Source organism: Malaya genurostris, chromosome 2 (genome assembly GCF_030247185.1).
Source record: "Malaya genurostris strain Urasoe2022 chromosome 2, Malgen_1.1, whole genome shotgun sequence".
Taxonomy (NCBI): Eukaryota; Metazoa; Arthropoda; class Insecta; order Diptera; family Culicidae; genus Malaya; species Malaya genurostris.
The window spans coordinates 60,904,233-60,924,017 of record NC_080571.1 but is presented as its reverse complement, the minus strand read 5'-3'; the positions used below and the strand labels follow the sequence as shown (position 1 = coordinate 60,924,017).

Below are 19,785 nucleotides of genomic sequence, written 5' to 3'. Positions count from 1 at the left end.
GAAACCAACGTTTGACTCCCTTCCCTAATGATGACCGCAATCTATGCGGCAGAACTGTCTTCGGGAAGCATTAGTAGAATATTCAAAATTGTTGCTCATTCCTAGCCTTTCCTCGATTATCTGTCACTCTCCATCGACACGAAAAAGCAAGCGATTTCCTTAGCCAAATGGATTCACCACAACGCAAGAGGAAATGCTAAATGACCCCTGGGCGAGGGCACCAACCGAAGTAGAACAGACGCCTACCGCATTAGCCGGGCGATTTAGTGATTTTTGTTGCTCATTTTCTGTCCCTTACTTTGAACTTGAACATGTCAGAAACAAGAAAATTGAATTTGCCTTCAGAGATGGCATCAGTTTTGGGGCCAACTTGGCAGATCGTTGTAAGATTCATTGACAATTATAGGGTTGAAGCAAACATTGTGGGTCATCAGCCGTTACTTCAAAATTGCATTAGTAGGAAGCGAAGCCGCAAGAAGCGGGATGACCTTCACCGAATCGTTTGTTTTATGAATATATAAACATACCATCATGCAAGAGACTTGTCCAAAGTAGAAAGTCAACATAAAAAGTATATACGTTATTGCTGTCAACCTTGAAAGAGGGTCTTAGACCGGAACACAGATATCACTATTACATGACTCCAAACTTACACTCCGAAGGGGCTAGAACAAGTTAAAAGCATGGGGTGCAATAGGAAGTAGAATGTGATGTTCAGCAAGCGGGTTTTCTTGTAGTGATCATGTTTGAAAGTTGACCTGCTGTTTGAGAGTGCAACCTACGCTACACGAACCTTCGCTACCTACAACAATAACTTTATCTTGTAAGAAGCAAACCAAAAAACTGTTATCGCTGGTCGAGAAACATGAATCATCTCCATTGAAGCACGGCTTAGTAAGTTATGCTCTTCGATAAACATAACTTCCTAGGTAAAGAATGAACAGCGTAGCCGCAAAACTCCTCGGAAGCCAAACAACAAAAAGCAAGAATCTGCGCCTTCTCGTGAATGCAGCACTCCACATTCACACATTCTAATGGCATACCCGTTTGCTTCGAGCGGCCATCTTCAGCCGGTTCTATTATTTTATCAAAAAGTTCCCATCATTCAAGCACAATTTATGGGAACAAAGTGAATAATTAAGCGGTAGACTGTTTGTATGGCACCTGGCACCGATCAACATACGCTCATACCCACATCGCAGGTACTCAAACAACAACAACAACACAAACAACAGCAACAGCAGGTTCCCTCAGCAAGTGCGGGGCCACTGCATCGGCAGGGGAGACTTGGAAGACGATCGAGGAAAAGGTCATTGCTGAATGAATTCATTCTTTAAGAATTCTGCTAGCCAAGCACGAAGGTACAACGGTACGACTACCTGCCTGTTTGACCCGATGAAGTTAACCGCTTCCTTCCTGTGGACCGTTGTTTTACGATATTCCGATACTTGTTTTGTCCAACACCGTTCACAAATCGACAGGCACCCTTGTGTTGACCCTGTCCGCTTGAGAAAGGTCGAGTGTGTGCTCAGGAGACGATTGCTTTGAAGACATTCAACCATGACGTGGTGATGTCATTCTCGTGAAAGAACGAACCGGATGAAGAACGGATAAATCATTTATACCTTTCACTCAAAACAGTACTTTTTTATGACTGCCATTCTCGGAAGTTTGTTCCCGCCGGCCTGTCTCCACCTGGACGCTAAGCAATGCAAGTTTAGATGTCGTTTTTAATAAACACGCTAAAGTATTTTATTTTATGGTTTGGTTTTGTCGTCGTTTGAATGGAATGTAAGGTACTGTCAGACTAGGAAATTTTCTTGGACCTTCCATCTTTTGAATTATACTGCAAGCATTGTTAGGTTTCTTTTATCAAGCTATCAAACAAAAAAACTCGTAAACAAACTTGCTAATTGTTGTAAAAATTAGTTCCGTTGTTCGTCTCGATCATCACAATTTTTAGGTAATGATACTCCAAACTCACATAACCTTCGGCGTCCAATATTTTGGCTTTCAGACATAGGCTTTAAAAAGTATGTCTTATGAGTAATTCCAGAAATGAGTAGTAGACCATCAGCCTTAATATACTCTGATTAAAAGCAAACTTCACACACTTGATCAAAATGACAAACTATTTATGGACACGAATGGAAAGACCAATCCGACTCAACAGTGACTTTGAGAAATAGCGAAGAATCTATTATATTTATTTTTTTCATAAAAATTGGTGTCCAATATGAAGTCCTAGGGAATTGATCAAGCATTGTAAAAGAATATACTCTTAAAAAAGTCTTACCCTTTTACAGGAATAAAAAAATCAACAACAAAAAAATAAAACACAAAATAATGTCACATTTTTTTTTTCAAATAAACCCATATTTTTTAGCTAATTTGATTAGTGTAAACTAAAAAGTAAAGAAGTTACAGTCAAAATATGTTTAGACATTTTTCTAAATTTAAGTTTCTGAATAAAAAAAGAAGGTTAATCGACAGGCACCCTTGTGTTGACCCTGTCCGCTTGTGAAAAATTCGAGTGTGTGCTCAGGAGACGATTGCTTTGAAGACATTCAAGACATGTCTATAAGGCTTCTATTTCCATCCCATCCCTTCATCTCATAACGATAAACATGAATCATATCTTTCAACGAACCTGAACCAAACTGTGAAATATTTTAAAATGTTTATTTAAATTTCTGTCACACTTTTTCATTTGAAAAATGGTTTTAAATCCTTCAGGGATTGTTTTTATTTTATTTTAAAACAAATTCACTTTCAACTTTTCGTCTCAAGTTTTGTAGTTCGTCGTATTTCTGAATATCTACCATTTGTCTGGTACAGAACAATGGGATGATTGGGGTTAGTGAAGTACGTACGCTCGTAATATCCTTTAAATTTTCCTCGCTAACTACATTCAGATATTTTGCTCACATAAAAAGTTACAATCAAATTCCCGTATTTTTCGCTTCCACAAAACACTAACGCAAACGCTCTCGTGGGGTACATTTGTGGCCAACTTCAAATGGTCATAGCTCAGCCGGTTAAGTGAAATTAAAATAATGCAGCAGTGTAAACAAAATACTAAACATTAAATTGAATTATCGTAAAAGTTGTTTACGTTGCTCGATTTTGTTCAGAGTACATTGATTTTTAGTCCATCAACAGCAGTTTCAGACTTTTTTAAAAGTCAGTGAAACTGATCTCTCCTTTAATCAAAAACAAAAGGTAGTCAAGATGTAAAGTGCAAAGTATCAATTTCTGGGGCTGCTCCAGAAATTTTGTTTGATTCCTTCATTTTTTATATTTATAAGATGCTCTCGATGAAATCACGACCATGTATGACTGAGCTTCGTTTCATAAAAAAAATCATATAAAGCGTGTACAAAAATATTTTTTGCAACTTTGATCCATCAGTGGACTGAAAGGACTTAAGGACTTCTTTCAGTGTATGGTTGAGCTGTCAGTAAATCCTTTCACCTTTGCATTTTTTTTTGTATTTATATAAGATTCGTCTTCGACTCGTCAGTGCATAATAGTTCATCTTGAACTGTTTTTCCATCCGGCAGTTCAACTTAAATTCTTTAGAAATGACGTCTCGACAACAGAAGCCATAGTATTTCATTTTGGACAAGTGGTTAGGAAATCCTGATCATTCACGTTTGGGACGCAATGAACGGTTCCAGCAAGTTTAAACAAACCAAAACGGTTCAAAGGAATCGAACCAAGTGGTCGGAATGGGGGTAATCGAGAAACAATTGGTGAAAGTATACAAAAAGAAGCCCAACATGATGGTTAGAGATGTTGCTAGAAAGTGGATGATGCTAAGCCTACTATGCAGGACATTGAGGTGAAATGAGGACTAAGGTCATTCCCTAACAGGAAAAAAACTCGTCAAGATGACAAAGGGTTTGTAATCTGTCGATAAAAAAGATTAGGAGGTTTTATGCCTGCTGGGGAAAGAGATTGTCAAATTTCATCTCCATCGGGTTTTTTCCTGCTCTCCAAAATGAACAGAATAAATAATCGTGGCTTGACAAAACTAATAGTCTGTGCCGAAAGCTATGATTCGTTGATAGCCAAAAATGCAGGTGTTGTAAACTTTTCCGTAGTTCGGTTTTCCGCAACTCGACTGCAAATATACTTTTATTGTATCTAATTATTAATGAAATGAAATCAACTTACAAATTAGTTTCCTAACCATCGAATAAATCCAAAGAGAACCATGTGTTTATACAATGAATATCTATATGCTGCTCATAGAATTATTCCGTTAGCAAACATCCTTTTCATTTAATAAACGTACTTACGTATCCGTACTATTTAGATTTAAGTATACATTTTCTTTAGGCTTTTCCAATTAGCTGTGATAACTGTCTGTGATTTTAGGTTATTTAATAGAAATACATAAATTCAGTTACTATTATTAATCAATTCATCAAATAAAATAAACAACCTTGAACTGTAATCGTCTACAGTTAATTACGTAGAATAATCTTTAAATCAAAGAACTGCTTTGAAATTGAAAATACAAATAACCTTTTGATTAAATCAGAACAGACGGCTTAACTAGTTTCTAACTTTCTTCTTCTTTATCTTATATGACCTGTCACCATAACTGGATATGACGCATTGCGTCGATATCTTTTCATGTCGATATAATTTGCTCGATCAAAAGGGCCTATCGCCTTTATTCCACAACAGCAGGTTTTATCATACAGGACGATGAAACACGTACTTTTAACAAATCTCTGGTATTAAATTCTGCTCTACGAAAGAAAGAACAATCCTGGAGTCTAAGTTTATAGGACAAAAGATAGAAAAATTTGCGAATAACTTTTCCGTTTGGCGTCATCTGTACTTTTTTACCAACCGCTGCCTAATTTTGGGTAGAAACCTACCCAAAGTGCATCTCCGCATTTTTAAGTAATTGGAGTATTGCATAAACCAGCCTAACAAGTGAAGACCTCAATACTTAGGTAAATGGCAGCTTTGCAATGCTCGCTACCTATTTTTTACGGTCAAGTCAAACTTTGAGTCGATAATGATTTATTTACTACTCATTATAAACTCGAACAGAGTATTCCGTTATTAACCTAGAATTTGGGTGAAAGCCACATTTTTTTTCTACCTAATTTTTAGTAGCTCATAGAAAAACTAGACAATGAACGTTTTCTCCTTAGAAAAAACTCGATTTTCAGTGTATGCGCGGTAAAATCAATCATTCATCATACCCGAAAGTATTAACAACGAAATCTACATCAGAGAGCGTCTTCAGAAGCGCTTATTGCCACCTGTATAGCAGCATTCTCAAAACGTCCTGGTTTGAGCTCGTTAAATACAATTTGACCAATCCTAGAATTCAATCATTAAAGTCAAATCAAATCAAAACTACAATCAGTTAAAAAAAAACGTGCCTGGTTTTGGAATAAATTTGACGAGTGATATTTGAAACACACTTCTAATAAACTTTTCTCTTGATATTTGAAACTGATTATCTCTTTGGACTCACTCGATACAGTTCTAAATGACCGTTACATATTCGTCTCGAGCTGGTCGGTTTCCTTCAAGAAGGATACTCGTTATAGTCAGAAAATCTTGTTGTATCCTACAAACAGACCTACGTTTCAAGCGGTAGATGAAAAAAAGCATAATTGTAAACATGCTGCCTTTTAAGAACAACAAATCAGGAACTAGTAGCCTGTTTTGTTTCCTTTGCGAGCATCAATCGTCTTGCTAATTAAACCGCAGTTTATGATCTTACTCCATTTATTCGACCATATTCTTCGGTTTGTCTTTGAATGTTAGGTGTCTAATATATGAACTATACAGTAACCGAAATATCCAGCAATGTTTGTTTTACCTTTGTTACCTTCCTCATCATTCCTGCACCTGATTTTCCCAGAGATGGAGATGAATCGATTTTCACAATCTTATATTCAAATGAAAGGCTATACTTTTTCATAATACGCTATTAAATTCCCGAAAATCGGTTCCAGAGTTACCGAGTGATATGTGCAGAATATTGAAAAAAAATAAGCACCCCATGTTCTCGCATATGGCTGAACAGATTTTTACAAAGGTTTAAAGTAGAGATGGGCAATTCGTTCGCGAACGGTTCAAAAGAACTAGTTCTTTTGAAAGAATGAACGAGCTATAGTTCTTTTTTCGAGAACGGTAGTTCCTCAGTTCAAAGTCGAGGGATCCTTTTTTAAGCTCGTTTTTTAAGCTCGCTCAATCTTTTTTCAAGAACGGTACTAATAGGAAAGTTTCGTCACGAAACCTCAGTTCTATTTCGAGGGACCTTTTTTTCCTCGCTTAAACTTACAAAAGTGAGTTCTCGTTCAGTATTTGAACAAACAAACCAACTATGAAAAGAACGAACGAACGGCTTTGGAGAACTAGTTCTTTCAACAGAACTCTGCATCACTGAACGGTTCTTTAAAATGAACTGTTTTGCCCATCTCTAGTTTGAAGGCCTCACAAACTCGAACAATAATGCTGATTTTTATACTTTCGGTTCCGAAATCACATGATGATTACTAGAAAACCTTTTTTAATTCACCTAGTGGTGTAATGATGCCTTTCTCATACTACCTATATTTTCGAAAACATCACTAGAAGATTCTGTAAAGATTTGCTAGGCGGGGATTTTCTTCTTCCTTACCAGCACGTACCGATGCGTACTGATTTTGCATCATTTTGTATGACAGTTTGAAAGTTTTGACACACCCTGTAATTTCGGAACCGTTAGTCGGATCTCAATGAAATTGCACAGTATATTTTAGAACAAGGAAAGCTTGTGAAAATCGGTTTAACCGTTGCTGAGAAATCGAAGTGAATTACGGTTTTGGAGCTTTTCTTCACTATTATCGGAAGCGGAAACCGGGGAGTCCCAAAGTTGATTTATATATCCGCTAGCTAACAAATCTGCCAACTAGATGAATTTAGTAGTAAGTTTAATAAAAATGTGCACCTCGTTTCGCCATCGCTTGTGAAAAAATACTCATGAAATTGAAAATTTTAACTTATCGTTCTGTAATACCGGAACCAGAAATCGGATCTGGAAAAAAAAACTTTTCAAGCACTTTTCAAAGAATTTCAAGACCTTTCATTGCATCTTAGTTTATAGAAATCGGCTGAGAAATTTCCGAGAAAATTGAGTGCGCATTTTCTCATCTCATAGACCTTAAGTCGGATAAAGATTAAATTCAATAGCAATCTCTGGGACCATACGGTCTTTCATTTGAATCTAAGTTTGTAAAAATCGGTCGCGTTATCTTTGAGAAAAGTGAGTGACATTTTTTTCATTTTTTGGAGTATATCACCCTGTAATTCCGGAACCAGAAGTCGGATCGGGATAAAATTCAATAGCGATCTATGAGACCGTAAGACCTTTTATTTGAATATGAGTTTGTGAAAACCGGTTCAGCCATCTCTGAGAAAATCGAGTGACATTATCTGTCACATACACACACACATACATACACACCCATACAATGAGAAAGGCAAAAAACTTAATTATACATTTCGAAATGTTGTTGTGTATAGTAACGTGAATATAGTAGATTTAGATGGTGTTAAAACATTATTCGAGTAAAACTATTCCACTAAACACTCAAGTGACAAATTATCAGGTGTACAACTTTGCTTTCGTCTATTTTTTTTCAAAATTAAAAGCTTGATTGCGATAAAGTGCTTACAGATGTATTATTCAGAATATTGTCCGTCGCTAGCGAAAATTCCGAAAATTTCCGGCCATTTTCGGATCCCGGCTTGAAAAAAGGAGTCCTCTTTTGACGCTATCCATGAGCAATCCATTTTTCCAACTCTTCGAAGGATTGAAAATGTTGATCTGCCAGGCCGTGTGCCATCGAACGGAATAGATGGAAGTCAGAAGAGGCGACATCTGGGACATACGGCGGGTGGGGCAAGACTTCCCATTTTAGCGTTTCCAGGTACTTTGACCACTTTTGAGACGTGAGGCCGAGCATTGTCGTGTTGGAGGATGACTTTGTTATGTCGCTCTTGATATTGTGGCCGCGCGATCTCCTGTGATGGTTTCACCCGGTTTAAAGAGCTCGTAGTAAATCACACCGAGCTGATCCCACTAAATACAAATCATAACCATGGCGCCGTGAATATTCGGTTTTGCTTCGACGAAGTAGCATGCCCGGTTTTCCCCATGATTTTCTGCGTTTAGGATTATCGCATCGAACCCACTTTTCATCACCGGTTACGATACGATATAAAAACCCCTTACGATTTTGTCTTTGAAGCAGTTGCTCACATACAAATAGACTGCGCTCGATGTCCCTCGGTTTCAACTCGTACGGCACCCAGTTTCCTTCTTTCTGAATCATGCCCAGGGCCTTGAGACGTTTTGAAATGGCTTGCTGACTCACTCCCAACAATTCGGCAAGCTCTTCTTGGGTTTGGCACGAATCTTCATCAAGCAATGCTTCTAGTTGTTCATCTTTGAAGGTTTTTTCTCTTCCACCACCATGTTTGTCTTAGACATCGGAATCACCATTTTTAAAATGTTGAAACCACTCCCGACACGTTCTTTTACTCAGAGCAGCATCACCGTAAGTTTCTGAATGCATTCGATGCGCTTCAGCTGCATTTTTTCGAATTGTAACAGAAAAGTAAAACTTCCCGCAAATGGCGAGAATTGGGCACATAAACAAACATTTTCGAGCGTGAATAATACGAAAACAAGAACAACTATCACTGAAACGGCGATGACAATTCGTTAGGAACTGTACACACTCGCTTTAAAGGCAATATCATCTATGTATTTTGACCAGCCTCAGCCGGTACAGCCACCTATCGGAAAACGGCGGAAGCAAAGTTGTACACCTTATAGTGAGGTTGTTGCAGTTGCTGACCAAACAACCCCAGTCCCGGCTCCGGAAAAACTTCAAAACGGAGCTCATTCAATTTCCAAAGTTCTTAGTTTCGAATGAAAGGTCTTTATATACTACTGTTGAATTTCGTCCGGATCCTACTTCCGGTTCCGGAACTACAAGGGGGAAATGTTTTCAAAATTTCAAACCATCGTTCAGAGCGACGATAAACAAAAGACGGTTTGAAAATATCGTACCAATAATTTAAAAAAAAAACATTTATTGTACCAAAAAGTTAAGAATAGCGATAAACTTAATCGAATAGATCTCGAATCTCCGGTCCTCGGATTTTTATTTGAGAAAGTTAAAAATAGGAACTGAGTCGAATTGCAAATTTGTGATACACAATTGAAACATTTCCAATATATTGCCTCCTTATTGATTTTGAAACGACTTAAACCTAAAATGGTCTACAACTACCTAGAATTAGGAAATAATTTTCCAGACAGCATTTTGTGCAGCCTTCTAATTTACTTTGTTGTCTCCCAGTCTATTCATACAAACCATCTAAAAGGACTTAGTCTACTTTATACTCGCTACGGATTAGCATCAATTAAAATGTTTTCGCTTTTGGCACGAAAGTGTTTCGCTCGACAGAACAAAAATTCTACATCGCTAAAAGCAATTAACACCTACGAGGCAGTAAATCTAATCAGTGGCAACTTACGAGCTGCAGCAGTGAATCCATTAGCCGTACCAGATTTCATAGCACACGTACACGAACAACTCAACCTTACCGCGGGTGTCATCGTAAATCAGTCACGTGTCACTCAGCGCGGCGACCTGCACCCGATGCTATCGCAAGTTCGCAATCTCAGGATTGTGACCCTGGTGACACATTCGGCCTGCATCGCACACAACGGCATTCATTGGTCAGCAGGAGATCTAGCATGTTTCCTGAGGTTACGCGACAACTCGATCACCGCAGAATTTCAAATACCTACTTGTTTTTCCTCTACGCGACGTTAATGTGCTACACATGCATTTCCAAGCATTTTTTTGTTTTGCTAGCTATCATGCGAAACACTAGATCACGGAATCCGATCACGTACTTTGGTTTGTTTTGCCGGCGCATCGATCGACTACGATTCGATCTTCCTTCGTTTGGTGTCCCCTGCGTTGCGACAGTGGCACGTGAATTCAGGGTGACTATGAACATCAGTTGTTTGGTTTGGTAGAGTGGTGTAATTAAATGTGTCGATAGTGAAAAGGAGAATCACTATACTGAAACTAGTTTTTTTAGCATCTTTTCAATTTTTCTAGAAGCATGTCAGGAAAGGAAAACTATCAGTATGTTAGTCTATTAATTAGTTCAAAAATATTTTGTGCTTAACCAACAAGCTACTATGACATTTGTGAAACAAATCACTTCTGTTACAATTGAATTCGTTACCCACAATCAAAACAATTACCGAGATGATAATTTTTTTTAAATTGGTCCTTGATGATCTCTCATATCGATACGACCTTTCTGCGAAGAATTGAAAACTCAAAATACCAGCCTAGCCTCATTCGTTGTTCTATGAGCAAATCCTCACCTGCTCCGGAACATGATTCCTCATCGATTATCAGGTTGCATGTGATTGAAGCTGCGATGAAACCGCAAACGACCAGGTAACAACAGCTAGCGTCCACAAAACGGTTTTAAGCGGTTGATTGTCATGTCGCAAGCAACTCTCAGATCTTGTAATTATTGTTTTTGCATACTTGAGAAATGAGCTTCCCGTCTTTGCAGTGGAATTATGTAGCGCTACAATTTTCGCACGCACTCACACATCAGAATCGGTGGCTGCGGTGGGTAATTGGATGTAATTATCTCGAATCGTTCGTTTTCTAGATTCTGCACCAGCCGGATGCCGCAATCATGTGTTGTATGTCAAAACAGCCAGAATTCCGACCGCTCCTGTTCGGGGGCGTGTCATCGAATTAAAAATAAATGTGAATATTAGCTCCATTCGATCCAAAACATCTGTCGGAATTGCGATCTATCATCAAACAATTGTCGTCTAGAAGCAACAACAAAACCAGAAAGCAACTCACGATCGTCATGAATGCTGGTTTCAGGTTTGCTTCATTTATACAAGCACTCCAATCGACTTTTATAAACTGCGAAGGAAAAAAATATGACACTATTTTGCTGCCATTGGGGTTACCACCGAGCACCCAATCAGGCAGGTTCAGGCCGTACAAACTGGTTGATAATGTCACTTGAAACCGACGGGGGCTTAGGTAAATACTTCAAGACATGAGGAAATCCCGATTAGTGATCAAAGTTGAAGGTTGATTTCAACCATCTTGATAGGTGTCCAGTGTTTGATGTGCTGATGTTTTTCGGTGCGTGACACGTTATGGACTTTAATACACCAATCACATAGATTGAAGAACCAGCATAAAAAAAATATTGTTGCAGGAACTCACTTCGTTATGAACAAGGTTAATGTTGAAAAGCTAACTTTAAATATGTGTAATAATTTTCAAATCCCGAAGCTGGTTTTTTAACCTCTGATCTTTTCATTCTGCACGAACACAAAACAAAATAATATAACAAAAAAAACACAGCAAGTTATTTAATATTTGGTCATGCGGATTCGAATTATTTCTTCAAACACTGATGAAACCTCAGTGAAGGTTGCTTTGGCAAAGTGGAGTTTGAAAGCCGGAAAAAAGAATGATGCAGGGTGTACGAAATTTGTGAAATATTCGAAAGCGATAATATGAGTAATGAAATATAACTTACGAATAGGTAAGATAGTCAAACATTAACAAATTCTAACATACTTTCGATATAATGTACTGAGTAAATCAAACACAAATAACATTTCATAATCACTAAAATCATCTGATTTACGATTATATCTTAAATTTACGTAGTAGATTAGCAATCTTTATACATTTGTTTTCTTTTTGATCATTCTATCTACAAACAATCGACTACCAAGAGGGAGATTGGAGTTAAATTCAAATTTTCTCAGTATCTAACGAGGAAAAGAGATTGGAAAAATGACATGCGACTACAACTATGAGATGAAAACCGCGAAAAATCACGTGATTCGAACCGCATGAAGAACAATCCAATGACAATACATGATTTTGACAAAAAAGCAGGAACAAGTGTCGGAATGATCCAGCGTATCAAGAGGCGAAATCACTTGAAGACTCACAAGAAGCAGAAAATTTCGAAACAAAGTGTAGAACAAAACAAGCGAGCAGCAACAAGGGCCCGGAAATTGTATTCGCGTCTTTTGCAGTGTCCGGATGCATGCGTTGATGGACGATGAGACTTATGTAAAGGAGGACTCAAAAACCCTTCCAGGTCCACAATACTTTACTGTCGTCGTTGGGGAGGATGTGAGCGATGCGGACAGGTCGATTCAAGTGGAGAAATTCGGTCGAAAGGTACTGTACTGGTATGGCAAGCAATATGTTCCAACCATTTTTTACACTGTCGGAACTATAAATGGCTCACTATGCCAAAACCACTCTCAATTGGCTTGCGAAAAAGGGTTCATTGAGAAAAATATCAATCCACCAAATTGGCCTCAGCTTCGACCCATCGAACGTTACTGCGCAATCGTGAAGAGGGTCTTCAAGATGACTGGTAAGGCAGCTGGGAACATGCAGAAGTTCAAAAAAGTTCTTGGATCCTAACCGGGAATATCGTGAGTCCAGAATCTGGTCCAGTTCCAGGTTCAAAATCTAGACCTGGGCCAGTAATATAATAAACCTAGGTCCAGATTCAGTCCGAAGACCTGGATCTAAACATGGAAATGAACTAGTGATATGATATGTCCAAATCCAGATCCATGACAAACTGGACTAGAAACTGAATTCTGGATCTGAGTTCTAGATCTGCCTTCTGAACCAGGAACTGCGTTTGGGAAATGGTTTCCTAACACTCAGGTGTAGAATCAGATCTGAATCTGATATGTTTGTTCCAGAGTCTAGATCCTGAATTCGGTTCCAGAATCCAGGTTAAGAATTCAGTTCCATGATTCTAGACCTGAATTCTAGTACTGAATTCTGGATTTAAATTCTAACTTGAATTTTGGGCTGGAATTCCAATCCGAAATGTTTGAAGCTAAATTCGGAACCTGTATTTCTGTTGCAACCCGAATTTTAATTCGAGAATCTTGGCTCAAAATCCAGGCCAAGAATTCAGTGCGAGAATACTGGATTTAGTCTCAGGAATTGTTATCTGAACTCGAACTCAGGCATTATAGAAGTAAATTCTGGACCAGGATTTTGATCTGAAACAGAATTTTATGTTGCAAAATCTAGCCCAAAATTCAAGTTCAGAGTTCAATTCCTGAATTCAGGCCAGAACTTGGATCCAATTCCCTAGTGCAGGTTGAAATTGAATACCAGAATTTAGATCTGGAATTCAGCTTCAGAACCCATGACTAGAGGTCAGGTTCAGAATTCAGTTCCTGAATACAGGTCCAGAATCTAATATAAGAAACCGGATCCTGAATTTTGTTCCAGAGTACAGGTTCTTGTACTGAAACGAAACTTTAGTTTAAGAATTTATACCTACAATTCCGTTCCAGTTGTAGAACCTGAGTTCTGGAAATAGAACTAAATTCTGGGGCTGAATCCTGAAAATAATTTCGGGGCCTAGATTCCGGAGTTGGGTTTTGAAACTGAACTCTGAACCTGAATTATGGCACTGAATTCTGGATCTGAGTTCTGGAACGAAATTTTAAAACTGATTACGACTCAGATTAAAAACTGATTTAAGTTGCCGAATCCAGGATTCAGATCCAGCATTTAGTTTCAGAATCCTGGTCTAGGATTCTGGTGCAGAGTTAAGTGTCTAAATATAAGCCCAGAGTCGAACTGTAGAATCGCGATCCAGAATATAGATTCTGGAACTAGAATGGAACTCTGGACAGAATCAGAATTTTAGTTTCAGAATTCCAGCCCAAATTGCAGTTCCCATTCTTGAATTATGGACCTGAATTTTTTGAAATGAAACTAAATTCTGGACTTTAGTTCTGAAGCTGAAGTTGGATCCTGGATTCTGGAATGTAACTCCTGACCTGGATTCAGAAACGAAATGTTCGGGAAGTGGAAATGAATTCTTGAACTTGATTTTGGAAATGAATTTTGGAATTGTTTGATAAAATATGTAGGGACATTCACTTAGAACAAATAGTGATTTACAGATCGGCATCGATCTATACAAAACTTCTGCCATCGTATTATCTTAGTTTCATCATATTTTTCATTAGCCGATCAGAAGGGTTTTTTGATCTTTACTATTATCAAGTGATTTTTCTAGTCTGGAGACTGGATTCCTCAGAAGAGATCACCGTTTTTCTAACACGACAACACCACAACAGTTAAAAAAAGTAAGTTAGTTAGTTTTAAGTAAATAGATGTTTAAAATTAGAAAATTCTCTCGGCATCGTAGAGCTTAAGTAATGTGCTTTTTAGCTTATATCATTAAATAGAAAAAAATGCATGCCATTCGGTCTCATGGGCGACTATTTTGTAGAACAATAATTTTAGGAAACTAAGTAATCATACCAAATTGCCGTTGCAAAATGTGATCGGTCGGAAACTAACCCTCTGAAAAACAACATCGGTTTGTTATCGGCGTTTTTCATCAAAATCCTGTTTTCTCATTACGACGTCTAAAATAAACAATTCACATTAGTGTTCGCTCAAATGGAGGCAATTTGCCAAGTGGTTCGAAATTTCCCAAAATTTTCTTAAATGACAAAATCGAGAGTTTTTTAATCCTTATAATTTTAATTTGCATTTTTAAATTCTGCAGCTACCAAAACGTGGTACTTTGATTATACTTTAACCTCTTTTTTCTCAGTTTTGAAAAAGTATGATTTTCAGATGGGCTATCAATCGGAATCAAAGTGTGGCTCGAAATTCTCCACATTCCCCTATTATTTTTAGGAGCACTACTCCAATGCACAGTGGTTCAAAAGCGCAATTTCACGCTCTTAATTGATAACTCATAGGATCGTGGTTTTTGAGGTACAGTATCTTCAGCAAAGTTGCTCAGAATGATAGACGCCATCTTTTGGTAAATTTTATTTATGTGATTAATCCCCCTAAAAATGAGATAAAAATTTTATTTTAGCTCAGGGCCAACATAGGGGCTAAGTTACTTCGACAAAGTTGTGCAGAAAGTTTTTTCAAACAAGTTTGCTGAAGGTACTATTCCCGTAGCTTGAGTGTAATTCAAGATATAATGTATTTTCTGAAAAGGGTGTCCAAAAAACCAGTTTTTGTAAGAAAACATATATATTTTCAATTTATATGAGTTTTTCATTTTATACAAAGTTTTTCATCTTTAAAAACTACACAACTTTCTCGAACATACTATGCTGCTATCATTTCAGTTTAATGAAATAGGACAATATTTCATGTTTTTTAAAATAAAATTCTAACTTGTCTATTATCAAAAGGCGCAGAAAGGTGCAGATGAGACTACTTACATATTAAACTACTTCAAAAGAGCTTTCATACCGTGGTTGAATTACTTGTCTGCGATCGTCTGCAGGCGAGATATGTTCTTTTCAAATATCCTTGTCCTTGACATTTGCAATGATAAGGTTCATTGTATGTCAGATCAGATTTCAGTATACATTCGTTATAATGGTAACTCTCACAATAAATGATTTTTATGGACATCGAAGTCTAAAATAGAAAAGTTTAGTAATCATTATAGACGTTTTTTGAAAGTAACTGTCATACGTTTTTTAAAAGTGAGATAAGAAGCCACGACTTTGAAAAAAAAGCAATCATCATGTCGAATTACGTTATGTCATTTTTTGGTAAGTTTTTCTATAGAAAAGCTCAGCGGATCAGATAAACGCTTGCTATATTGTACTGTTCATAATGATTAAGAAGTTTCTTTCATACAGATTTCGAGAGTATTATACACGCAAGCAATACAGATCACTTACGAATCGGGATCCCATGAATTGGTTATTAGTTTCATCGGATCCTTTGGTGACAAATATTCGTGAATGGCCAAAACAGTCCAAGAAGATTCTGTCGGACGATGCTAAGAGTCTTTTAGCTGGTTAAGAACATTGTCAGCTATCATAAAATAAACACAAATAACTAAAAAATGAATTTTGATCATACTTTTCTCTACCAGAAGATGACATAACCTCATTTGATTTGATGATTGCTTTTTTTAAAAGTCCCGACAAAACAGTTACTAAACTATTCAGTTTATAGACTTCAATGTGCACAAAAAAATAATATTTTGTGGCAAGTACCATAGTAATGAATGTATACTGAAATCTGATCTGACATACAATGAACCTTATCATTGCAAATGTCAAGGACAAGGATATTTGAAAAGAACATATCTCGCCTGCAGACGATCGCAGACAAGTAATTCAACCACGGTATGAAAGCTCTTTTGAAGTAGTTTAATATGTAAGTAGTCTCATCTGCACCTTCCTGCGCCTTTTGATAATAGACAAGTTAGAATTTTATTTAAAAAAACATGAAAAATTGCCCTATTTCATTAAACTGAAATGATAGCAACATAGTATGTTCGAGAAAGTTGTGTAGTTTTTAAAGATGAAAAACTTTGTATAATATGAAAAACTCATATAAATTGAAAATATATATGTTTTCTTACAAAAACTGGTTTTTGGACACCCTTTTCAGAAAATACATTATATCTTGAATTACACTCAAGCTACGGGAATAGTACCTTCAGCAAACTTGTTTGAAAAAACTTTCTGCACAACTTTGTCGAAGTAACTTATCCCCTATGTTGGCCCTGAGCTAAAATAAAATTTTTATCTCATTTTTAGGGGGATTAATCACATAAATAAAATTTACCAAAAGATGGCGTTTATCATTCTGAGCAACTTTGCTGAAGATACTGTACCTCAAAAACCACGATCCTATGAGTTATCAATTAAGAGCGTGAAATTGCGCTTTTGAACCACTGTGCAATGGTCCGATTTTATGTTGCTAATCGGCTTTAGTTGAATTATATTATAGTTGTCTTATTAGCCACATGTAGTAAATTTTAATGCTTAAGGACAATGTTAAAAATGGAACTGTATTTTCCAACTTTTTTATATCACGGAACTCTTTGGAACCTATTTAGCTCTCCTTGGACTCTCTCGCCTCAAAAAATTGTGTGCACTGAAAGTACATATTTACACTTTATTTCGAAAATTGCATCGTAATTAACGGAAAACGACACACCAGTCTGAGCAAACAACAACATGATAACTATATTGACTTAAAATATTATCATATTGAATGTGACTGTCATATTGAATTTGTGACAACACAACAACACGCATTTTTAGAAACAATTCCTACAGACAAAAAAAACTACTTTGCGGACAAATTCAAAACATGTTAAAATAATTACCAACAAAAAAACCCTTCTTAATCCACCTAGTGGTGTGATAATGCCTTTCTCTTCTTTCATAACAGTCTCATGAAAATATGTTTCATACATTTATTAAATAATTTTAGACGCCAATTGATTCAGATTGATTCGAGTAGTTCACAAAAGCATGCTTCAGTGTTTATGTCACACAGTCAGCATCATTTTTCCAAACTAGTGCTTGACATTTGCGTTGCCTATTTGTATGAGAACACTTAGTGAAATTTTCATATATCTTGAAAAATCACCATAGGTACATGAAATTTTCGAAATCGAAAAAAAAATTTTTGATGCCAAAAGGCTTAGAATTGCATGAAACGTCGAGATTTAGTGTCATCTCGAAAAAAAATTTTTTTGAAGAAATCGACTTTTTGGGACTTAGAAAAAATATGAAAATTTTTCTAAGTCCCAGAAAGTTGATTTTTTCAAAAAAAATTTTTTTTGAGATGACACTAAATTTCGATGTTTTATGCAGTTTTAAAAGTTTTGGCATCAAAAAAAATTTTCGATTTTGGAAATTTCATGTACTCCCCCCTATGGTGCTTTTTCAAGATCGAAAATTGTCAAACCTTTACCACAGGGCAGCACCCCTTAAGCATGTCCGATTTAGGTCAAATTTTGCATGAAGGCTTTTTTCGAGGTGCCTAAACTTTTGAGCACTAGAACTTTACGAAAATAGAGTTGATCCCAAAATTTTGGCACCCTTATATATACAAGAGCGGTAAAAATCAACGTGTTTTGTCGGTTACATCACTTATACCATCATATATCTGGAACCAAAAGTCACAACCATTTTATCTTCGAACTTGATCAATGGCCCGACAGTAGCTTTCAAACGAGCCCAAGTTTGTTAAAATCGGTTCAGCCATCTCTGAGAAAATTGAGCGCGTTCAAATACAACGCTTTTTGTCGGTTACGTCACTTATACAATCATATCTCCGGAACCAAAAGTCACAGCCATTTGATCTTCGAACTTGATCAATGGCCCGCCAGTAGCTTTCACACGAGCCCAAGTTTGTTAAAATCGGTTCAGCCATCTCTGAGAAAATTGAGCGCGTTCAAATACAACGCTTTTTGTCGGTTACGTCACTTATACAATCATATCTCCGGAACCAAAAGTCACAGCCATTTGACCTTCGAACTTGATCAATGGCCCGATAGTATCTTTCAAACGAGCCCAAGTTTGTTAAAATCGGTTCAGCCATCTCTGAGAAAATTGAGCGCGTTCAAATACAACGCTTTTTGTCGGTTACATCACTTATACAATCATATCTCCGGAACCAAAAGTCACAGCCATTTGATCTTCGAACTTGATCAATGGCCCGACAGTAGCTTTCAAACGAGCCCAAGTTTGTTCAAATCGGTTCAGCCATCTCTGAGAAAATTGAGCGCGTTCAAATATCTTCGAAAAGTGCACACACATACACACATACACACACACATACACACACACATACACACACACACACACACAGACATTTTCCGATCTCGACGAACTGAGTCGAATGGTATATAACACTATGGGTCTCCGAGGCTCCGTTCGAAAGTCGGTTTTTCCAGCAATTCTAATGCCTTTCTATAGAGAAAGGCAAAAAGCCTTCTTAGTCCACTTAGTGAAATTTTCATATATCTTGAAAAACTACCATAGGGGGGAGTACATGAAATTTTCGAAATCGAAAAAAAATTTTTGATGCCAAAAGGCTTAGAATTGCATGAAACGTCGAGATTTAGTGTCATCTCGAAAAAAATTTTTTTTGAAAAAATCGACTTTTTGGGACTTAGAAAAAATATGAAAATTTTTCTAAGTCCCAGAAAGTTGATTTTTTCAAAAAAAATTTTTTTCGAGATGACACTAAATTTCGATGTTTTATGCAGTTTTAAGAGTTTTGGCATCAAAAAAAATTTTCGATTTTGGAAATTTCATGTACTCCCCCCTATGGTGCTTTTTCAAGATCGAAAATTGTCAAACCTTTACCACCGGGCAGCACCCCTTAAGCATGTCCGATTTAGGTCAAATTTTGCATGAAGGCTTTTTTCGAGGTGCTTAAACTTTTGAGCACTAGAACTTTACGAAAATAGAGTTGATCCCAAAATTTTGGCACCCTTATATATATAACAGCGGTAAAAATCAACGTGTTTTGTCGGTTACGTCACTTATACCATCATATATCTGGAACCAAAAGTCACAAGCATTTGATCTTCGAACTTGATCAACGGCCCGACAGTAGCTTTCAAACGAGCCCAAGTTTGTTAAAATCCGATCAGCCATCTCTGAGAAAATTGAGCGCGTTAAAATACAACGCTTTTTGTCGGTTACGTCACTTATACAATCATATCTCCGGAACCAAAAGTCACAGCCATTTGATCTTCGAACTTGATCAATGGCCCGACAGTAGCTTCGAAGTCCCAGAAAGTTGATTTTTTCAAAAAAAAAATTTTTCTAGATAACACTAAATTTCGATGTTTTATGCAGTTTTAAGAGTTTTGGCA

General features: G+C 37.0%; 1 protein-coding gene across 5 annotated transcripts in view; it reads right to left on the bottom strand.

Annotated features, from left to right (window-relative positions):
• LOC131432706 (uncharacterized) overlaps positions 1 to 19,785 on the bottom strand; it is a 158,239-nt gene that overhangs the window by 38,381 nt on the left and 100,073 nt on the right. The window contains exon 4 of one of the 5 annotated variants that reach the window (XM_058599154.1): positions 15,393 to 15,563. The exons of the other annotated variants lie outside the window; for them this stretch is intronic. The gene's annotated coding sequence lies outside the window, so the exon portion shown is untranslated. The remainder of the gene's footprint in view (positions 1 to 15,392; positions 15,564 to 19,785) is intronic. 5 annotated transcript variants of the gene reach the window in all.